Source organism: Ursus arctos, unplaced genomic scaffold (genome assembly GCF_023065955.2).
Source record: "Ursus arctos isolate Adak ecotype North America unplaced genomic scaffold, UrsArc2.0 scaffold_5, whole genome shotgun sequence".
Classification (NCBI taxonomy): Eukaryota; Metazoa; Chordata; class Mammalia; order Carnivora; family Ursidae; genus Ursus; species Ursus arctos.
Window position 1 is genome coordinate 84,035,410 of NW_026623067.1, and position 22,521 is coordinate 84,057,930.

A 22,521-nucleotide genomic window follows, 5' to 3' on the forward strand; every position below is an offset into this window, starting at 1 on the left:
TCATTTTTGAGTGGATTCAGACTTAAAGGTAGAAACTCCCGGAGACGGCAACCTCTGTCTCTTGGCAATCTGTTCCTGGCATTTTTCTTTGGCCTTCTTCATTCTCTTGGCCAAAAGTTTAGCATATTCTGCTGCCTCTTGCTTATGTTTCTTACTACGCTGTTTCTTCAGAGTAACATGCCCACACTTGTTGCAAGACACGTGGAGTAACAAGGATTTGAATCTTGGGCACTTTGGTCCTAGGTTTCTTACCTTTGTTTATGGGCTTTCTTACAACACAGTGATGATTATAATCTTCTTCAGAGAGATTGAAAAGCTTTTGAACTTTGCTAGCTCTTTTGGGCCCCAGGAGAGGAATCACAGGAGTATCACTAGGTTTAGAAACATAATTCTCTCCTTTTTTTACACTGACCAAGTTCAGAACGCTCAGATTGGCATCCACAATGCAAACCCAAACACATTTGTGTTTTCTTCTCCAGCCCTTGATCTGTTAACAGGAATGACCCTTGCCCAGGAGCCGGCGGACAGCCATGGATCGGGACACCCTACTTCATAGGGAAGCCTTGTCTGTCATTCCTGCCACTGATTCTAACCAAATAACCCACCCATCTTCACCTGGAACATCAGCAGTAACTTCTCTGGCCACGCACTTCTCATAAAAGGTGCAAAGTTTGCCTTCATCATACACTTCAGTGAGTTTCCGGCAGCCAGTAACTGGGAAAAGACGCTCAGCTTCACCCTTGAAGCACCCGATCACCTCCGAGGCACTACAAAAAAGAGCTCCGATTCTCTTAGTTTGAATGAGACTGATCACCACATCTTAAAGAAATATTCTGACTCATAAAGTAAAAAAAAGGTGCGCCGTATATTTAATGTGTTTTATTTTGAAAATTATGTAAACGTAGAAATGTAAGATTATTCACTAAAAAAGTAAAAATTAATCCTTCAAGAGGCTTGGAGGTATCTTTCATCCGATCTTAAAACGAGATACGTGACAAGATTTTAATAAAAATGTCTTGAATATGTTATTTATTCAAATATCAACTATGATGAGTCGTTTGGGTACATTTTCTTTCATGTTTACCCAAAATAACCCATTTTACCTAATCATTTATTAGCCTTTCAAAGTTGTCTTAAGTCCCTACGTTTAAAGAAAAGAAATTCTCTGCTGTTGTTCTCCAATAGACTTGGCAAAGGAAGGTTCGGCCTCAGCTGGGCTGTATCAGATTCAGCTCACTTCCTCCATCCCAGCTTTCAGTGGGTGCGGGAAGGAATGGGAGCAGCTGAAGATAACGGCCATCCTCCCAGTGGGCTTTAACACTTGCTTTCAAATAAGCCCTCTGAGAACGAATTCAAGTGCAAAAATGAAACATTTTGAAGATAACATATTAAGATTTACTGTTGTATTTACTGTATTTTTAGTAATGTATCAGAATGTTAACAACTGGTAATATGGTTTATGTTAGGTTCATACTTGATACATATCAAAGGTTCATTTATAAATTGCAAATATATATATTTGTATATTAGACCACAACTGGTCTAATAAAAAACATATTATTTTCTGTGAGGAAATTTTTAGGGGGAAAAAGGTGTGTGTTAGCATCAGCCTAGGGAATACAAATGTATGACCATTTCATAGCTTGTTGTGAAAACAAAACAAAACAAATAAACAAACCTATGGTGTGGAAAACATGATAAGGCCACAGCTGATCCTTGTGAGCACTTCCATACTTTATATTCTGTGCAGTTTGTTTCCTATTCTTTATTGTAAACCTGAAAAATGAATACACATTTTGTAACGTATAATGTTCTGATTAATATAACAGTTGTAAATAACGACAAAATATCTCTTAGTTATTGGACTGATAACTTTCTGCTCCCTCTCTTTTGATGGCATTTCTAATAAAGTATCACATATTTAGTGGGTAGCAAACTGAGGAGGATCTTTTACAAGCCAAACAAATCTGTTTTTCTTTGTGTGGTACAGGCAAAACATTTCCCCTTGATTTATAATTCTGACATAAAATTGCAATGCTCTGTTATTATAACATGTAGAATCTAAAGTCACATTATTGAACACAGTCATAAAAAGGGACTAGCAGTAGTACGGTTTCTTATTAAGTACGAGTAATTTTATATACTTTACCAATTTTAACTGGTTTCAGTTTCTCTGACTAAAAACATTACAGCTTAGATTTATTTTCTTTATTTTTTTCTGACAGAGATGTATAGAAACAAATATGATAATAAACATGATTGTTTGACTGTTTCAGCGAATCTCTTGTTCATGTGAAGTTGCATTAATTCAATCAGAAACGAGTGGGTATATTGTTAAGATTAACAAGGTGAATAGTGCCAGAAAGAAAGAGTTAATAGGTAGAGTAATTCTACCTATAAAACCACGTAGAAGAGCTTAATTATGTACTCTAATCTCTCTGTCAACTTTTTTTGCTAATGCCGTTATCAATTTTCACAACAAACTAATTCTATATTCACTTACAATTATTTTTATAATACAAGGAGGCGAATTATCACACATCTGATCTACACTGCTAGGTGTAAAGATCACAAAGGAAATGTCTCGCTAGTATAGTGTCCTTGCAAGATGTATTTAAACTACTGGCAGAACTTTAAAAAAGTGAGATGACAGACAGTACACATGTAGCACGTGGCATTTTCAATTAGGATTTTAATTATGCTTTGTGAAATCTACTGATACTTTTCTATTTCTTAAAATAAATGAGGTAAATCTCATCAGAATTATTTACTCCTACGGATACCAATTTATATGATAAACCACTTTGTTCTACAACTGCATTACCAAAACCCAATGGTCTCATGCTGTTCGTGGAAGTCAGTAATAGGACACAGACTGTGATGCTATTAAGGCAATTCAATAACAGAATATTAGAATATCTACTAAAATATCACAAACGAGTACCAGCATTTTATATAACGCCGCTAGAATGTTATAACATTGCAGTGTTTCCTCTTGTTTTACAATTTAGGCAGTAATATTACTGATGTCATTATGTTTCCTATCCTGATAATCCAAGTTTAGCCCTAAATCATACTATTGCCTTTTTCATACTGAAATGATTTTTTTCCTATTCAAGAAATGGCTTGATACTTCTGCATGATTTTCAAACTGTAAAAATTTTAAATTTGCATTTATTACATCTTTACAGTCTAAGGACTAAGTATTAAACCTTAGAAAATTTTGTTAAATTATTTCAAAATATGTCAAACTCAGAGCACCAGTTTTGTTATTATTGTTAAAAAAATTAAGTAGGGCAATACTGTCGGAGAATGATGCTATTACTTTCCATGGCCGTGAAAATTTTCTCTTTGAGAACAAGTTATGTACCATCTTCCCAGAATATTTTTCTTTACTTTTAACCCAGTTCAACACCAGTTAAAGTCATTTAACCATAATAAAATTTTCTCTGATTTTAAATGTGAAGAAAGTGGGCCAATAATATTCAATAATTTTTTAAAAATCAAACTCAGTTATTGAACCTATATTAAAGAATAAATTCTAAACTATTGCTTAGCCATTAAGACAAAACCACTATTTCTTTTTGATGGTGCAGAAATATTTTTGTGATGCTTAGATCATGAGATATTGTCAGGTGTAAGGATTTTGGTGTTGATCAAACTCATGGTCAAAATCATAGATTATGGGGAAAGTATGGCGAACTTAATAATTGTGGGGGGTTTGGGGGGTGTGACTATCCTAAGAACAGTAAGAATAATTTTGAAAAATACATAAATATGTGTAAATGAGGTACGATGTATTGTGGAGCACACTGCATTTCACTGGAAGAAGATAATGAAGTTTAGCTCGACAGGCATGGTAGAAAATTTTCACTTTTGGTATCCACAATCTTCTCCCTAATAATATCCTTTGGTAATTTTGAACACTGTCAGCACTTTTCCCCTGATAAAATTCATGGGCAACTGGACAGACAAGCTTCTGAAAACAGACTGGGATGGTTGTCATAACACTAATAGAAGCTGAATGAAACTTAAAACTATCTCGTAAGTCCAGATGGACTACGGTTACATTAGAATACTTGCTGCTTCTGTAGCGGCTCCGTCTATGCTGCTGGCTTCCACGGAAACAATATGTCAGTGTGACATGCCCTGTGGCAATGTAAGGTTTCTGTGGAAGAGTGTTTACCGATGAATCTTTTGGATTTCTCAAAAATAAGTATGGGGAATTATCCAATGTGATTTTTATCACTCATAAAATACTCAAGAAATTTCCTTTGACGGGGCAATATCTTCAGCTGTTTGCCTCCTTCTCCCCTGGACAAAATGTTCCCAGTGCTTGCAATGAGTAATGTTTCTACTCGCTTTTGACCACATGCCAGAGCCATCTAAACCAGGCTCACACAGCTTACTAGGAATTTTTTTTTTCCCTCAATGCAGGAATATATCTTAAAAGCCTAGGCTAAATTTTCTATTCTATATGCATAATGATAATGATAAATCTGCACTCCCGCTGGGGGCCATTTTCACAGCTTCCTCTCCAATAATTAAATGACCACCAGTAAGCGTATTTCCCATAGAATTTAGAGAATCAAAACCTTTTTCTTAATACCCCTTTTAGCAAAAATGATTTTATCGTCCTCCTTCCATTTTCTTAACATTTTAAATAAATTTACCACTGATTAAGGCAAAGGTTATTTCTTAGCACTTTAATCCTCTTTACATAGTTAATTAGCATCAAGTGTTTCTATTTTTTGGTGCAAATTTGTTGGAGTATAAAGCTCTGGGTGTGTGTCTTAAATGTATATGATAAAGTTTTGGTCATGAAATATACAGCATGCACAAAGTAAGTGTCTTTCCTATAAACCATTTCTGAATGTGAAAAAGGGTGTGAATCAGTTTACCAATCTGAAATACACACATTTTAAGAATTAAATTATTATACTGTGTATTTTTTAATGTAATAGCATATGATGAAACCACATCTTGGAATGGAACAAAATGGAAATTATATTTTCCATGTTCTGTCTTGCCAAAAAGTTACTCTTTTATATATTTAGAGATCTTGTATACAATCCTATATGATGAATCTAAGGAACAGACACTTGAGGAGGGAGAAGATATTTAAACCAATTTTAAAATAAAAATTAAGTTGAGTAATGATAAGATAAAATGTCTGGGGAGTCCTGAGGAAATTTTATGAACATTTTTATGAGAAAACCACGTAATTTTAGAGAAAGTTAGATACTTGATGTGGTAAATGTTTACTTGATGTTGTGCTTAATTGCAAACATAATGGATTCTTCCAAGGGAATCAAATAAATGCTGTGCATCATCCAGAAGAAGAAAGACCAATAAAAAATAGAACTTGGTTAAAGAAACCTCACTTCTCAGGAAGGAGGCAGGCTTGACTTAAGGAAGGATTGTAGGTTCTAACAATATACTTTACAGTTAACTTACGAATGTTTGCATAATGTCCCTTGTGTTATATATCTTTTAAAAAAGTATTTTTCAAATCAGTACACTCTTTGTATACCATAATGCCAGTTAACTGCATCGGAACAATAGAAATAGGACAAAATAAGGATCTCATTAGACCACAAAAAAGAAATCATTCTCTTTAGATTTAGAATAGAGGCAGTAGATGGATCGGGGCAAAAGGTGGGCCTACTATGAAGTTATCATGGGTATCTTACCTCTTAAAACAGATAATATAACAGGGATACTACCTGATAATTCTAAACTCTTATCTTTGCAATCTAAGAAATTAATTTCTAAAGAAACAAAGAAGTATATGACTTTAACATCTCAAATTCAAATCTCTGATTTCTCATATGATTTTACCACTAAGTAGAGCTATTTAATTTAAAAAATCCCTAGAATAAATGTACTACATTAATCCCCATTTCTAGAAAATAAGTTTAGAGTATCTTAGTTTACTTTATTAAGAGAGTCTAGTGAATAATGATGAAAGACTTGGATAAACTTTTTCTTGTGTAGAACTTTTATATATGAAGACTTTTTAATTTTAAATACTTAAATTTTGAGACTTGTGTGTTATATATACTTTTCTCTCCTATTCTCAATATTATTTTTTAAACGTGATTTTCTCAATTATTTTCTACACAATTTAACATGTTTGCAACCCTACTGCCATATTTTAATAGGGTTCATCAAGCCTGAGTTCAAATTTTGTTGGGCAATTGCAAAGTATATACCATAAAGTAAAGATGAGGTCATCTTCAAATACATTCTTATATATCCCAAAGAGCAATATTCTAGACAGAGCTGGGAAGGAAAATCTACGCATACTTGCACAGTTTCATTTTCTTAAGATCATTTTAAAATCATTCCAGCAATATTTTTTTTTCCTGGAAATCTTATAAAATGCTTTTGTTGGAGAATCTATGGGTTCTCTGCTATCTATATGAAGCAAAGGAGAGATGCTTCTCACTTTTTTTTTTTAAATGTGGCATTCTCCTCACCTCTTAAAATAAAAAGAAAGAAAAGTGTTCATTCTGAGTGTGACTTTTTAGTTGCTACTCTCCTTTCTTCACTTTCTTCTAAATCACTAAAAGGTTGGAAAATAGTAGGAAATTTCAGAGTTGCATGGGCACAGGAATCAAGTCTTCAAACTTAATGGTGAAATAGTATTGTGTATGAATCTGGGAGCTCTGATGAAGGGTTATTTTCAGTAAATGTTGAAAGGTTGACAGTAGTTGCTTTGTAGATGTGGAAAAAAACATGTTGATACCAATCATACAAAATTGCTCTTTAATGGTAAGAATTTTTTAAAAAGAAAGAGTTTCTTTGGAGTACTGATTTTAAGCCAGGGAATACAGTTCCTGGAAACTTCCTATGAAGTTATAATTGACTCAAATTAAAAATGTCAGGGAAGAGAATGAAGTAATACAAAATTGGCTCTCCTTCTGTTCAATATTGTATATTATTCTAACTCTATTTTGCTTCTATGATAAAAATAATAGTTGGAGAATTATGTACCTGAGTGTCAGCCTATGCTTATATGCTTTTAGCATGCTGTATTTCAAGTAGTCAGATCGACAAACCAATCTTAGGGTATAAATTTGCCAAGATCAGGATGCCAAATAAGGCCATTTTCAGAAAAGACAGCATTAAAAGACAGCATTTTCAGGAAAAAATAGATGGATTTACAGCTGAATTCTGTATCCTCTAAGAGATTAGAATGAATTAGTTGACTAGAAGAAGTAACACTGGCTTATTCGAGAATGATCTGTCAGTGGTTCCCACATTGTTTGTCTGAGTGTTCCTATTTTCTTTCCACCTTCACTCAGAACAAGGCTTTGGGGAATCATATGAAGTGGTCCAAGATGGAAAATAGAAAAAGTAGGACACGAAAAATGAAGGAGGAATGATAAGGAATCCAAAAGTATTGTCTTCAAGGCTCACTCTAATGTCTAATACATAAGATGTTTGAAATAAACCTGTTAGAATCCATATTTTTCCTTTACCCTCATAATATATTTATTCATTTCTCAAACTTTGTATTATATTTATTTTTAAAAAATTTTAATACATCTTCCCATTTCAAATTTTTTTTCTTTTTTTTTAAAGATTATTTATTTATTTATTTATTGGACAGGGAGAGAGACAGCCAGTGAGAGAGGGAACACAAGCAGGGGGAGTGGGAGAGGAGGAAGCAGGCTCCCAGCAGAGGAGCCTGACGTGGGGCTCGATCCCATAACGCCAGGATCACGCCCTGAGCCGAAGGCAGACGCCTAACCGCTGTGCCACCCAGGCGCCCCTCAAATATTTTTTTAAGAGTATATTGAATTAAACATGAAGATTCTCTTCAGCCCTTCCATATTTAACATTTTTAAAATTATTCTATTCTTAAAAATTATCCCAGAAGAAGTTATAGCTAATAATTCTGCATTTTTCCTTCTTTAAACATCTAGCATAATATAAATACACATAATCTAGGTTTGATGTTTACAAAATCAACTGAATTAAGCAGTGATGTAGGAAATTTACATTCGGAGCAACTCTTTATCTAATCACATACTAGCATTCTGAGTATTACTGTTGTAACTAATAGAGTTAACAAAGGAATTCGAAATAAACATAATTAATATGTTTAAGAAAATAAAGAAGTATAAAGAAGTATTATATATAACTGGAATACGTAAAGCCCTCACTTTGCATGACACAGAACTAACTGAAACAGGTGCATGTTGATACCGTGTTCTTACTCTGCAGGGTTCCACTGACTAGCAAAGCGAAGATACAGTTCTAATATGCAAGAGTTTTAGTCTAAAATGAGGAATATCTGCATATAAAGAAATTAAAATGGAAATTATAAAAGTGAACAATGTAATACATAAGATTAAGAACTCAATAGATGGATATGAAAATAGAATAGACCACCAATAATAGGATTACTGAAATGGAAGTCAAGTCAATAGAAAAAATACAAACTGAAAGAGAGACGGGAAAGAGTAGAATATGTAGAAAAGGAAACAGGAGACATGCAGAACAGAGTTAAAGGTCTAACATATGTTTAACAGGAATCAGAGAAAAAGATGAAAGGGAACTCTGTAGAATAATATCAGAATAGTTAATGCCTGAGGCGTTTCCAAGATAAATGAGCAATAGCAAGAGCTCTGTGAATCCCAACATTCAAGAAGTTCTGGATCTTAACTGAGATAAATACAAAGTAGATCACATGTAGGCACATCTAAAAGAATATTTCTTATAGGAATATTTTATATTTTACATTCTTAAAATGCTTTCTTTGTGAATGCTTAATGATTTAGAAAATAAGACAGAAATTTTCAAAATACGCATTTAATTCATTTTTAAAATACCATGAATATATCCATTTTGTTAATGTAACATAACATATATACAAAACCTAACTATCTTTTCTAAAACAAAATATAATTAATGCTATAAGTAATTGCTTCACGTTTTTGTAAATACTTTTCATATCTGGTTTACTAGAAGATAGCTAGATTATCACATATGCTTCCCATATCAATCTGTTATATTGTTTTGTTAGAAGTATACAAAGAAAATTTGGGCTCCAAAGATTATGTAGTAAGAAAATGGAGGAGAACTGGAGAGGATAATACTTTGTTAGGTAACTGGGAATATTTTTCTTTGATACATACAAAAAAACCTGACAAGCAGTAGTTTTATAAAGATAGTCATCATATGGAATATGAAAGAATATCAACAAATTCTTTGTATTCTGTTACACTCAAATCCATTGACTCAACTTGTACTCTGTTTTTTTCAACTTTCACTCTGAATCTATCTTATATCCATGTATTGATTTTGTAACATCGAGCATTGGTCACTTTGGAATAATTGCCAAAAACCAAAGACAAACAGAAAATCTTGAAAACAGAAAAAAAACCTTTGTTGTAGAAACACTATGGAAGCCAGAAGACAATGGATTGATATCTTTAAAGTGGTGCCTGGGTGGCTCAGATGGTTAAGCGGTTGCCTTCGGCGCAGGTCATGATTTCCAGGATCCTGGGATCGAGCCCCCACCAGGCTTCCTCTCCCTCTGGCTGCCGCTCCCCTTGCTTGTACGCTCTAGCTTTCTCTGTCAAATAAATGAATAAACTCTTAAAAAAATTTTTAAAAAAATAAAGTATTGAAAGAAAATATCAAGCACATTCTTTAGCAGATTAAAAACACGGAAGTGCAAGACAGACTGACAGGCATTATAAGGCAAATAAATCTAAATAAATACTGACTTTTTAAAATGTAAATAGTGATGTTCTGTGTGGTCTCAACTATATGGAAATTAAAATGCATTATAGGAATGAAACAAAAAGATTGAGTAGAGCCCATAGAGGGAAAATGTTTTAAATTTCTAGCATTGTTGAAGAGAGGCAAAATAAATTCTTCCATGACATTTTCATTACTCTCAAAATTAGTATTACTGTCATAATGCAAGTATGCATATATAATCTCTAAGTTAACCACTAAAACAAACTGGAAAACATAGAGGGAAACATAAATAAAAATTAATCAATTGATTCCAAAGAAAGGAAAAAAATAATCTTGGGACACATATGTCAAATGAAAACTCTATTATAAGACGACCAATGTAAACACAAATATAAATGGATTAAATAGTCCAACGTTTTAGATATGAATTTGAACCAATAGGTGTTCTATCAAAAAATGACGACATTTATTTTGAGTCTTATTCTTTTTCCTCCAAAAGTATGGCTTATTCATTATTTTGCTCTCCTATTTACACGTTTTTATGCACATCAGGAGAATATAAGATATTTAGAACATAAAATTAATAAATGCTATATTAGGTAGTTGAAGAAGTAATGTGCACACAAAAATAACTATGATAATATAGGACAGAATGTGCTAGATGCAGTAAAAATTGCATCAGTGTTTTTTCAACATATAGTTTGAGGCCAATGGCATCCTACATAAAAAACGCTGGTAAGGTTAGAGGTACAATTTTGCCTTGAGCCAGAGCTCTCTTTTTTGCAACAAATGTTTAGGTCAGTTGGGAAGCGAAATTTTTATCACTAAAAATATCTTCAAGTTAACTAAGTGAACTAATGGAATTAGTGCTCATAAATTTTGCTGCAAAGCTAATCATGCACTGTAATGCAGCTCCTTACTTTTGTTACATTTTCACATTTGTTTATTGTCATTTTGGTAGCCAACCCCTTATTCATCCTGATTATCTTATTGTCCTCTGGAACTAAATCTGAAATGACATATGGTCAGTCGAGTTTTCAATTTCAGTTGCAAAGTTGCTCACAGGAACTTTAAAAAACCGCATGAATCTTTCAGAGCAAATTAGAGTCAAGAAAAGCTTCACCAAAACTGCTGCTGGTAAAAAGTCACTTATAAAGATATCTCACTGCCATCACGTCATATATACAAGCTAAAGGAGATCCTTTATTTTCCCAGGACCAAATAATACTTTATGAAATTGCCCTCACATCTGACAGCATAAATAAACATTCAGTTAATTAATTTTGAAATGGTTTTATTTTGGTAATCATTTACTAACATTAAGCTAATATTTACTAAAAATTGTACGGCAGAAATAACAAAAAATAATTTTTGACATTATCATATTTATTTTTATGCCACTCTAAGAAAGGTATCACTATTATCATTTTATAGATGACATAATGAGGGCCTTAAACATGGTTAGCAGCGAATGTATGTTTCCTGATATGTAGCTGGAGGAAAAATTCAAACAAATAATTTGAGTCCGCGGTACAAGTGATTTCCTCTGTCAATTAATTAAATTATGAAGAATAACATATATGTGAGCCAGAAAATAGTATTAGAAGTTAACAAATTATCATGTTTTAATGATGTAAAGCATGTGCTGTATCTAAAAGAAAAACCAAATTGTTGCTCAATAAGTGGTATAGAATTCAGTTAAACAGAAAAACTAACAAGACTGAAAACACATAAAATTTCATTTCTCAAAAAAAAGCAAGGAAATAAGCATATGACTACCCCTTACATAAGTGATTATTTTCTGGGTCACTAGTTTTGAAGGGTGAGAAGCCCCTGGTTCAGCAGGCAATACATTTGCCATGTTCAGAATAAAAAGGAAATAAAACTAGAAATTCCACGGAATAAGTCAAAGGACAAAAAGAATGCTTTTTCTGCAGATCAGTCAATGAAAATCCTAGTATAAAGTAGGAGATACATGCATGGAGATAGGTAGGGAAGGGGGTCTAGGAGTTAGAGACTACAGAGGAGGTTCAGGTGCAACCTTAGGCATTTCTGGCACATCTGATACTAATCATGACCATGAAAATAATGATAAAAGTAACTGCTCTCATGACGGATACCTATTGCGGAACCCAATTTAATACGGTGTTGAGAATATAGGTTCTTTGTTTAAGAAGCCCTAGGTTTGAATAAAGCTCTGACATTATTTCTGTAACACTGTCCAGGTCATTTTACTTTTTCTGCCCCATCTTTTTAATGCTTGAAAACATCAACCCAGCCCAAGTACTCAGATGACTTGTCAGCCTCATGGGGAATAACAAGACTGTAGATACTTGCAGCTAATTATTGTCTTCAAGACCTCAGCCTAACATAAAAGGAAGAAAGCTTGAGTAATTATTTTTAAATTTAGCCTGTAAAATTATCTTTGTATTAACGAATAACAGTGGTACACTGTAGAAGTGGACCAATACCTAACGAAAAGTCAGAAGGCCCATTTTCTAGACTCTACTTGTCAGTTTCTCTGAATCACTGAAGAAATAATCCTGCTTGAAATGGTAACATAGCCTTTACTCTCTCTGCCCCCAGAATCCCTGTTTTTCTCTTTTTTCTTCTTTCCTACTTCCGAGGGCAGGAGGAGAATCATATTTGATCTATACTCTGTGATTTTTGCGTCTGCAAACAACCACAGAGTTGGCAGACATTGATTTGTTTCCATCTTGAAACTACAAAATGTACTCTCTATATGATCAAACACACTAAAAAGATATTCACAGTGATTTCCTGCTTTCTCCCTTCTTCCTCCTCCTTCAGTGGCTCTGCTGGCTCTGACTCCAAGTGGTTCATGCAGATAAAAATTGTCATAAAGTTCAGATAATTTAGAGATTACTGAATCTAAACTTTCATATTTTAAATGAGAAAAAAAATGTATCCCCAAGGATTAAGCAACTATAATATCTGTATGGTAAGTAAGAAATTAGGGTCATAGCTACTGAGTGAGAAGTCTAGAGATGGGTCTCCTGAGTTTTAGGAAGCAATTGTTCCAATTTACCTAGTGTATCTAGTTACTGATAATATAAACATAATGTCATAGACTAATTTTTATAATAAATCAAATTACTATATAAGTGTACATCTTGTACAATGACAGCATAAATTTTAAATTGGACATTTTTGAATTCTAAAGATCTATCATTATTTAAATTCACAGAATTGAAAAAGATAGTATTATGTACAATAAAAGCTACCTAGTAAATATTTATTAAATGAATGAAGGCATGATGAAACACACATTCTTACATGAAGATTCTGGGATTCTAAAACATTAAATCTTCCAGAAAGCAATCAAACATGGTGTATCAAGGATCTTGAGCTAGGTATACATTCAATAACTTCCAGTGTGGATAAGAGAAGGAAGAGAGACAACAGTATTTCAGTCTGGATACTAAATTCTGTAAAATGCAAACTTCTGAATAAAATATTTAAGCACAAGAGGATATTGCTCAAAAACAGTATGGTATTGGCATTATAACAGAAACATAGATCAACAGAACAGGACAGCCCAGAAATAAACCCATGCATATATGGTCAAATTATTTGTCACAAAGGGGCCAAGAATAGTGAAAGGACACTTTTTTCAATAAAATATGTTGGGGAAACTGGACAGCTACATGCAAAATAAGGAAACTGATCGCTGGCTTACACTATACACAAAAATGAACTCAAAATGGATTAAAGACTTGAATGTAAGACCTGAAGCCATAAAACTCCTAGGGAAAAAACCCAAGAAACCTTAGGTGGTAATCTCTTTGATGTTGGTCTTGGTGACAATTTTTTGAATCTGACACCAAAAGTAAAGGCAGCAAAAGCAAAATTAAACAAGTGGGACTACATCAAGCTAAAATGTTTAAACCATTAACAAAAGTAAGAAGGCAATCTACTGAATGGAAGAAAATATTTGTAAATCATATATCTGATAAGGGGTTAATATATATCAAAAATATATAAAGAACTCAAAACAATCTGATTAAAAACAGCCAGAAGTTCTGAATAGACATTTTCCCAAAGAAGACATACAAATGGTCAACAGATAAAAGAAAAGATGCTGAATTTCACTACTTGCCAGGGAAATGCAAAACAAAACCACAACGAGACAGCACATGTTGGAATGGTATTATTAAAAAGACAAGAAATAACAAGTATAGATGTGGAGAAAATGAACCCTTATGCATTGCTGGTGGGAATGTAAATTGGTATAACCACTATGGAAAACAGTATAAAGTTTCCTCAAAAAATTAAAAATAGCATTACCATGTAATCCAACAATTGCACTTCTGGGTATTTATCCAAAGAAAACAAAATACTATTTTGATAATAACGTCCCATGTTCACTGCAGCATTATTTATAATTGCCAAGATACAGAAATAACCAGTGCCCAGTGATAGATGGATGGAAACAAATATGTGTGTGTGTATAATGGAATATTATTCAGCCATAGAGAAGAATAAAGTCTTGCCACCTGTGACAACATGGATGGACCTTGAGACCATTATGCTCAGTGGAAAAGTCAGGCAAAAAAAGACAAATACCATATGATCCCACCCACATACAGAAACTGAAAAACAAAACAAACAAACTTATAGATAGACATGGAAGATTGGTGGTTGCCAGAGGCAGAGTGGGGATTGGGTGGAATGGACGAAAGGGGTCAAAAGGTATAAACTTCCCATTATAAAATAAATAAGTCATGTCACTATAATGCACAGCATAGTGATTATAGTTAATAATACTTTTCATATTGAAAAGCCAACCGATTACTCATGTCAGTATCCTCGTTCTACTCAGAACCAAAATATCAAAGAAAAGAAACATGTGAAGATCATACCAAGAATCAAAACAAAGACTTAGAAAAATTAAACGGCAACGTGGGAGTATTCTGAATAACTAATCATATGTCTTACTGAGGCACAACTGGGAATTATGATTAGGTGTTAATAATAACACTTGGCTACTTGCAAGAAAGTAACACACCAGTCTATTTTTTTCTTGTCATTCTGGTCTTAATTTTGGGGTTTTCCAAATTTTTAGTAAAAAACATTTGCTGCTTTTTAAATCAAAACAAATCAGTCCATCAAAACCACAATGAGGTATCACCTCACACCAGTCAGAATGGCTAAAATTAACAACACAGGAGACAACAGATGTTGGCAAGGATGCTGAGAAAGGGGAGCCCTCTTACACTGTGGGTGGGAATGCAAACTGGTACAGCCACTGTAGAAAACAGTATGGAGTTTCCTCAAAAAGTTAAAGATATAACTACCCTATGACTCAGCAATTGCACTACTAGGTATTTACCCAAAGGATACAAAATCCTGATTCAAAGGGGCACATTCACCCTGATGTTTATAGCAGCATTATCAACAATAGCCAAATTATGGAAAGAGCCCAAATGTCCATCAACTGATAAATGGATAAAGAAGTGGTATATATATATATAATTACAATGGAATATTACATAGCCATCAAAAGAATGAAATCTTGCCGTTTGCAACGACATTAATGGAGCTGGAGCGTATTATACTAAGTGAAATAAGTCAATCAGAGAAAGACAAATACCATATGATTTCATTCATAAATGGAATTTAAGGAACAAAACAGATGAACATAGGGGAAGGGGGAGAAAAGAGAGAGGGAAGCAAACCATAAGAGACTATTAACTATAGAGAACAAACTGAGAGTTGATGGAGGGGAGGTGGGTGGGGGATGGGCTAAATGGGGGATCGGTATGAAGTAGGGCACTTGCTGTGTTGAGCACTGGGTGTTAAATGTAAGTGATGAATCACTAAGTTCTACTCCTGAAACCAATATTACACTATGCGTTAACTAACTAGAATTTAAATAAAAATTTTAAAAAGAAAACAAAAATAAATTAAATGAACAACAAAATTTTACCATGAAAAAGAACAAAATAGGGATGCCTGGGTTCCTCAGGTCATGATCCCAGTGTCAGGCTCCTTGCTCAGTGGGGAGCTTGCTTCTCCCTCTGCGTGTTGCTCCCCCTGCTTGTGCTCTCTCTCTCTCTCTCTGTGACAAATAAATAAATAAAATCTTAAAAAAACAACAACAAACAATCCAGTAAGTATAAATTTGTCCAATAGCACTTGATGTAAAAAATGGATAATATTTCCCAAATCAAATAAAATCTACCCTGATTTCTCATTCACACAGTGGAAGTATATTCAATATTAGCTAATATTTGGACTCTGAAGACTAGCAAAAACTAGAAAAAATTAGGGAATTCATTTTGGTATTTGGTTTTTTTTTGTTAACTATTGAGATTCCTTGTCTAAGATTTCATGTGCCCTTTTGAAGAAGAGTAGCTCCACTCTTTCATTCTAAGCTTGGACTGGGAAGTATTTTGCCATATATCTAGTCTTCTTAAACAAAACACACAGTTGTACCATGAGAATAAGGCTCAAATTTCCCAAATTCAAAACTTTTCATCTTAGTCTCAGAGAAGCTAAACTTTTGTTTCCCAACCAGGGATTCATTTTACCCCGTTTTCAACACACATATCAGTTACCATTCAGGCCCCAATCTCACAGTGGGGGATGTTTATAATGATAGGGTAGGGAGATGGACCAGAGGGATGAGGAACACAATATGGTATATAATCTTACAAGTCCACAGTGTCAGAGCCCTGTATAACTCCTCCATCTGATGGAACATGGGGAGGTCCAGGGGTTCTTGGAAAAACTGGACAGGGGAGAGACACTCAGGGCGTTTACAGTAGTGACTATTAACAATATCCACAGAAATACTTCCAGAATGTAACACCCACCATCCACAGCATTTGTTGAATATCAATTTTGTCCATCCATCTATCTTGGACTAAGAAACTCAATTCCTCTGAAAGAGTCTGAAAAATATAACCAACCACGGAAATAAAAAGCAAAACTATGACACCAATTAGTTTTTTTTTTTTTTTACAGGATCGTATTATCCTACTGAGATATACATTTGTTCTACAAATAATAATTTTTAAAACTTTAACTTAGATGTCATTTATAATAACTTCCTAACTTCCTTTTTAAAACTTAGTATAATTTTGGGGTGCCTGGGTGGCTCAGTTGTTAAGCGTCTGCCTTTGGCTCAGGGCGTGATCCCGGTGTTCTGGGATCGAGCCCCACATCGGGCTCTTCCGCTGGGAGCCTGCTTCTTCCTCTCCCACTCACTCTGCTTGTGTTCCCTTTCTCTCTGGCTGTATCTCTCTCTGTCGAATGAATAATTAAAATCTTAAAAAAAAAATAAAAAATAAATAAAAATAAAAGGAGGATAATATTTAAAAAAAATAAAACTTGGTATAATTTAAAACATGTAATCACATGGTGATTGATTACATCTGATTTTTCTGTCACATATTAGGTAAAGTTAGAACACTCACGTAGAAGGCTATGTTCATTTGAAATAATGTGTCCACTCACAGTTTTTCTGGATTTCACTACCGAATTACAGAGACAGTCTAAAATACAAACATAAAATTATTTCTAAAACATATATTTCTTAATATTCATTTCATGGCATAATATCAAGTTTTTAAAAATCAGTATGTTTTAAGACATTACTTGATTGTTTATCCCTCAGCGTTTGTGTTGTTCAGATTAGTGATGAAAATGTGGGTACTTCTGCATCCCTTCACTGCAAAATGGAATGATTTCAAACGATTGGATACAATGTCTGTTGATCCACAGAGAATCTGGAGAGTGAGGTATGATATAGGATCATAGAACAGGATCAGAAAAGGTGAGTTTTACTCATATTTTTATCTTGGTCTTGAGTTGTCAATTTAACCTTACTGTTTCTTTTTGTTTATCATACAATTTTATTTTATTTTTATTTAAAAATTTTTTAAATTTAAATTCAATTTAGTTAACATATATTTATTTGTTTCAGGGGTAGAATTTAGTGGTTCATCAGTTGCATATAACACCCATTGCTCATTACATCAAGCGCCCTCTTTAATGCCCATCACCCAATTACCCCATTCCCCTGACCTCCCCTCCAGCAACCCTAAAGTTTATGCCCTATATTTAAGAGTCTCTTATGGTTTGCCTTCCTTTCTGTTTTTATCTAATTTTATTTTTCCTTCCTTCCTCTATGTTCATCTGTTCTGTTTCTTAAATTTCACACGAGTGAAATCATATGGTATTTGTCTTTCTCGGACTTATTTCGCTTAGCATAATACCTTCTAGTTCCATTCACGTTGTTGCAAATGACAGAATTTCATTCTTTTTGATGGCTGAGTAATATTTCATTCGGGGTGTGTGTGTGTGTGTGTGTGTGTGTGTGTGTATGTGTATATATATGTATATACACCACCTCTTTTTTATCCATTCACCTGTCAATAAACTTACCATTTCTTAATATGGCAACAGTATGATGAATAATACAAGAGTTAATATTATCCAGATATATCAACAAATATATAATACAATATCAGAATTTCATAGAAAAAATGATCTTAAAATAACTATAAATTGTAGTTACCCACCTGTGTCAAAATTGGGAAAAGCATAGATTATGTGTTTGAATTTGAAATAAATGATTAGAATTTTAATAAATCATTCTCCTGTTTGCGTGTTTTACTTCTTTTTTCTTTTGGTGTTCATTGAATTTTACTTTGTTGTTGATGACCAATTACACAAATAACTACTGACCCTATGACACTGATTAAGGCAAACTCTAGGCAACTTAACCCTCTGGTTCATTTTCATTAAAAACATCATTTGGGAGAGCAAATCAGGCTGAAATTAATTGCAAAGACACATAATTTTCTTAAAGATTCTATATAACTAATGCCTATAAATAGGTTGCTTTCAAATGTATATTAAAATAATGTGGTTTAAAATGACATACTTCAGCTTTACTATACTTCAGTAATCGCGGCAATGATCTAATAGCCTTAACGAGAAAAAAATGTTTTATGTCAACTTTGTTTCTTTTTAATGCTTCATTTTGCCTCAGAGCACCAGAAGCACACACAACAAAATAAATCCTAGTTCTATCGGAGTGTTGTTGAATTGTGCATGTGTTGAGGAAACTAAGCATAAATCAGTCAGCGACCTCTGATAATTTGCTCTAGTCTGTCTATGTCTAAAGTCTGGTCTGAACATCTTGGCCTAAAGCATAGAAAATCTAGAGGAGAATTTTTCAAATCTGATGTATAAGAAGGTACTTTGCTATCAAGGGTGTAGAGTCCGTTTTGATTTTTCTTTAATTTGCATTTCATGGTTTCAACACTAATGGTTCTGCTTCAGTAGCTGTGAATGTAGCCTACAAACAGCATTTCTAATAAACGAATCGATGATTCCAATGTAACATGTGTAGCCACCAGTATAGATTTTCTTGCCCTGAGTCCTCTCCCTTTGGAGGTCTGAGGGTCTTTGAGATGCAAGTTCTACTGAGAATAGACTACCAAAGACTTCCTGTCAGTTAAACTCGGCATAGCTCCCAAGTTTGCTACCCTTGGCCGATGACCAAGATGTAACCCCCTCCAGCCTCAATCCCCTAGTCTAGTTTCATATCCACTCACTCCCAAGTTACTGCTTTACATCCTCAGCCTCATGATCAGTGTCTCTCTCCGCCTCTTAGCCTTATCCATAACTTGGGTCAAAAAAGAACTGAAGATAGAAAGGCGCTGACAGAAACAAACAAGTAACATGCCTGTAACAGGCCTTCTCTTCAGACACACTCAAGACTGCTCACTCTGCATGTTCATTAGTCCTTTAGCTCTCTCACAGGAACCCCAAATGCACTTCTCAACCTACCTTATTGAAGACTCTTGTCCGCCTCCCCTCACCCTACCATCCACTCCCTATTTGGTTCTTTCAATCACTTTCCATCACTCTCAACTTCCTCTTCTTTGCCTTTTAACATGCATTCTCGTCATCTTTTTCTCCTTATGCCCCTTATAGGATAAAGTCCTATCTTGGCTGTGCTTGGAAAAGCAATTTTGTCTGAACGTGACCAGGAAAGCAGCTTTTTAACCCCTGGACAAGGAGATGGCTTTTGCTGGGGATTCTCCTTCTCCCAACATGAAGGGCTCAGTTTCTTTCTCTGCTTTTTTTTCATCATTTTCAGTTTCCTCATCCGTTTTCTCATTGGCTGCAGGCAGAGGATGATGGCACTGGAGCGGCTCCCAAGGCTGCCTGCCAGCTCTTTTCTCAGTCTCTCTCACCCCTGAGGGCAGAAGGCGATGGACTTTATGCATGTGAGCAAGAGCAACCAGGGCTGGGTGCAGGGCTAGCACCTCAAGGCCTACGGCAGGCCTGCCAAACTCGAGTCTATCATAAACCCAAGCTGCTCATTCCCCACAAACAAGGTTATTTTCATGGTCTAAGGATAGTGCTCAAGTACCTGCCTCCTCTCGTTGACTTGTAAGCGTGTGCATGTGCACACACACAGATGCACACACACCCAGCTTATTAAAGAACATACTGTGTCTCCGCCACTCTGGATCTTGAATCCACCGTTTAGCCGCAGAAGAACAGAAATGACACCTCCTTTCGCCATCAGGACCCAGCGAAACTCTTCTCCCATCTCCTTTTGTACATCTTCAGAACAAAAGGAGACAAGGCCTAGATGTGGTTGCGATGCTGCTGATGTTGGAGGCTGTTTCAGGACACTATTCTTGAGTATAGAGAATATCTGAGACGCAGAATTGCTTAGTTGAGATAAAAGATATGTCAACTACATTGTTAAATCCTTCTTTCAGATAGATTGAAAACAAGAGACTCTTGCATGGTGAAATATTATTTTCCAGTAGAGTTGAATATCCCTTTGCTTGTTTTTCTTGATTCCAGAGTTACTTACGAATTGAACAGTATCTGCAACATTTAACAATAACAGTTGATAAATATTTTGCAACATTAAGCAATTCATATTTTTCTAAAATTTGCTTATGTGTAGATCTAGTCAAACATACATGAAGCATGATACTGATTCTTTATATTGTCAACTAGAATAAAAAAATTGTATATTGTGAGCAGTTATATTCTAACGGAAATATTTAATAAAATATAATTCAATTTTCAAAAATTAAATAGTTCAGCTTCATCTATTAATCTTGATTTAATTTTTTTATTTCTTAATAAAACTTATGTTTCACCTTTTAGCAAAATAATTTAGAAAAAAGAATCACATGAAAATATATGAAAGTAATTTTATTTTTACATTTAAATAATTTGTATTATCAATAAAAATATAGTCAAAGGTTGTGCACATTTAATTGGGTTACATTTTATTTTCTAATCCTTATGATCAATAAAAACAATTACACATTGAGATGATAGAAATAAATATATAGAAATAGAATATAGAAATAAATAGAAAAAAAGTATGGCAACATGGAGGTCTGGATGAAAACTGAAGCTCCCCCTCCCCCTCTCCTTCTTCTTTTTTACTTTTAACCTGAAATTTTGAGGTTTTCCCCAATTATATCTATTTCTAAACCAGACCATGTGACATTGGAGAATTTATTCCAGTCCTGGCTGCATGAAAATAGATTAATCCAACTCGGTGCCATACCCATGCCTATAACCAGGTTGCAGAAAACTAAGGAAAGAATCATAGAAGAAAGTCTATCAAAGTCTTTATGAATTCACAGTCTCTGACTTCAACTGAGTTCTCAGTGCTGCTAATTAATTTGCCTTCATTTTTATGGTTTGTCCTTGTTCATGTTCTAGCCATCAGTATGTCAAAACTTTTCTCACACTTCTAGGTTTCAATCCTTCCACCTCATTCCTCAATCTTAATGATGCATTTCCTTCTTAGCACTTCCTTCTAACACTGAGGAAAAAGTGTCAGAGGAGATAACATCAAATGCCTTACACAGATATGAAAATAGAACCTGCATTTCCAGTCAATAGTTTTCTTTCCTTTCTACTGTAATAGAAGTAGTGTTTTGTTTTTGTTTTTTTTTTACTTTGCTCTAGATACTATTCCTTCACATATTTGAAAGGCTTTGTCAAACTTTATTAAAACTTCAATTCTTCTCCCTATTTTTTTGTCATTAGTTTCTGGCATCTAAAGAAATTCTACAAAAACTTTCTTTCATCTTACATAATCCTCAAATAAAGATACTTTCACAGGCCTTCTCTTTTTGTTTTCCAACCTTCCTTTTATTCTTCATACATTACTCTCTTCTTACTTTCCTAATCCACTGAAACTACTCTTATCTAAGACACCAGGCACTTTTTACTAGTTCTCAGTTTGTACCTCATTTGAATTTTGGCAGTGTTTGGCACTGTTGACCACTCTTCCTCCATAAGTCACTATAGATCCTTGCCTTCTATACCACACGCTCCTATTTTTCTTACTGATTATCTGTCCCCTTTTTCACTCTATCTTCTGGTCTCCTTTCTCCTCTGCCACTAAATTTGGAGACCAATTCTACGGTTCTTCAGATCTCATACCTTCTCCCTATATAATTTCATCAATTATATATATGGCAGTTATTAACTATATCAAGAGTCAACAAACATCTTGTATAAAGAGCCAGGTAGTAAACATTTTATGTTTGTGAGCCATACGATCTCTGTCTCTCTTACTCAGCTCTGCTCTTGTCCTGTGAAAGCAGCCATAGACAATACATAAACAAATGGCTGTGTTGTGTTCCAATGAAAGGTTATTTTCAAAACAATAGTCAGACCAAATTTTCCTTACAGGTAGTAAGGTACACACCAGTGCAGTATAATATTGTAATTCACAAAATTTCTGAGCTTCAGAACTGAATTACTGAGATA

At 34.3% G+C, this 22,521-nt stretch overlaps 1 pseudogene; it reads right to left on the bottom strand.

Moving 5' to 3' along the window:
- Nucleotides 1-20,290, bottom strand: LOC130542722 (40S ribosomal protein S6-like; annotated as a pseudogene).
- Between the last annotated feature and the right edge of the window lie 2,231 nt (nt 20,291-22,521).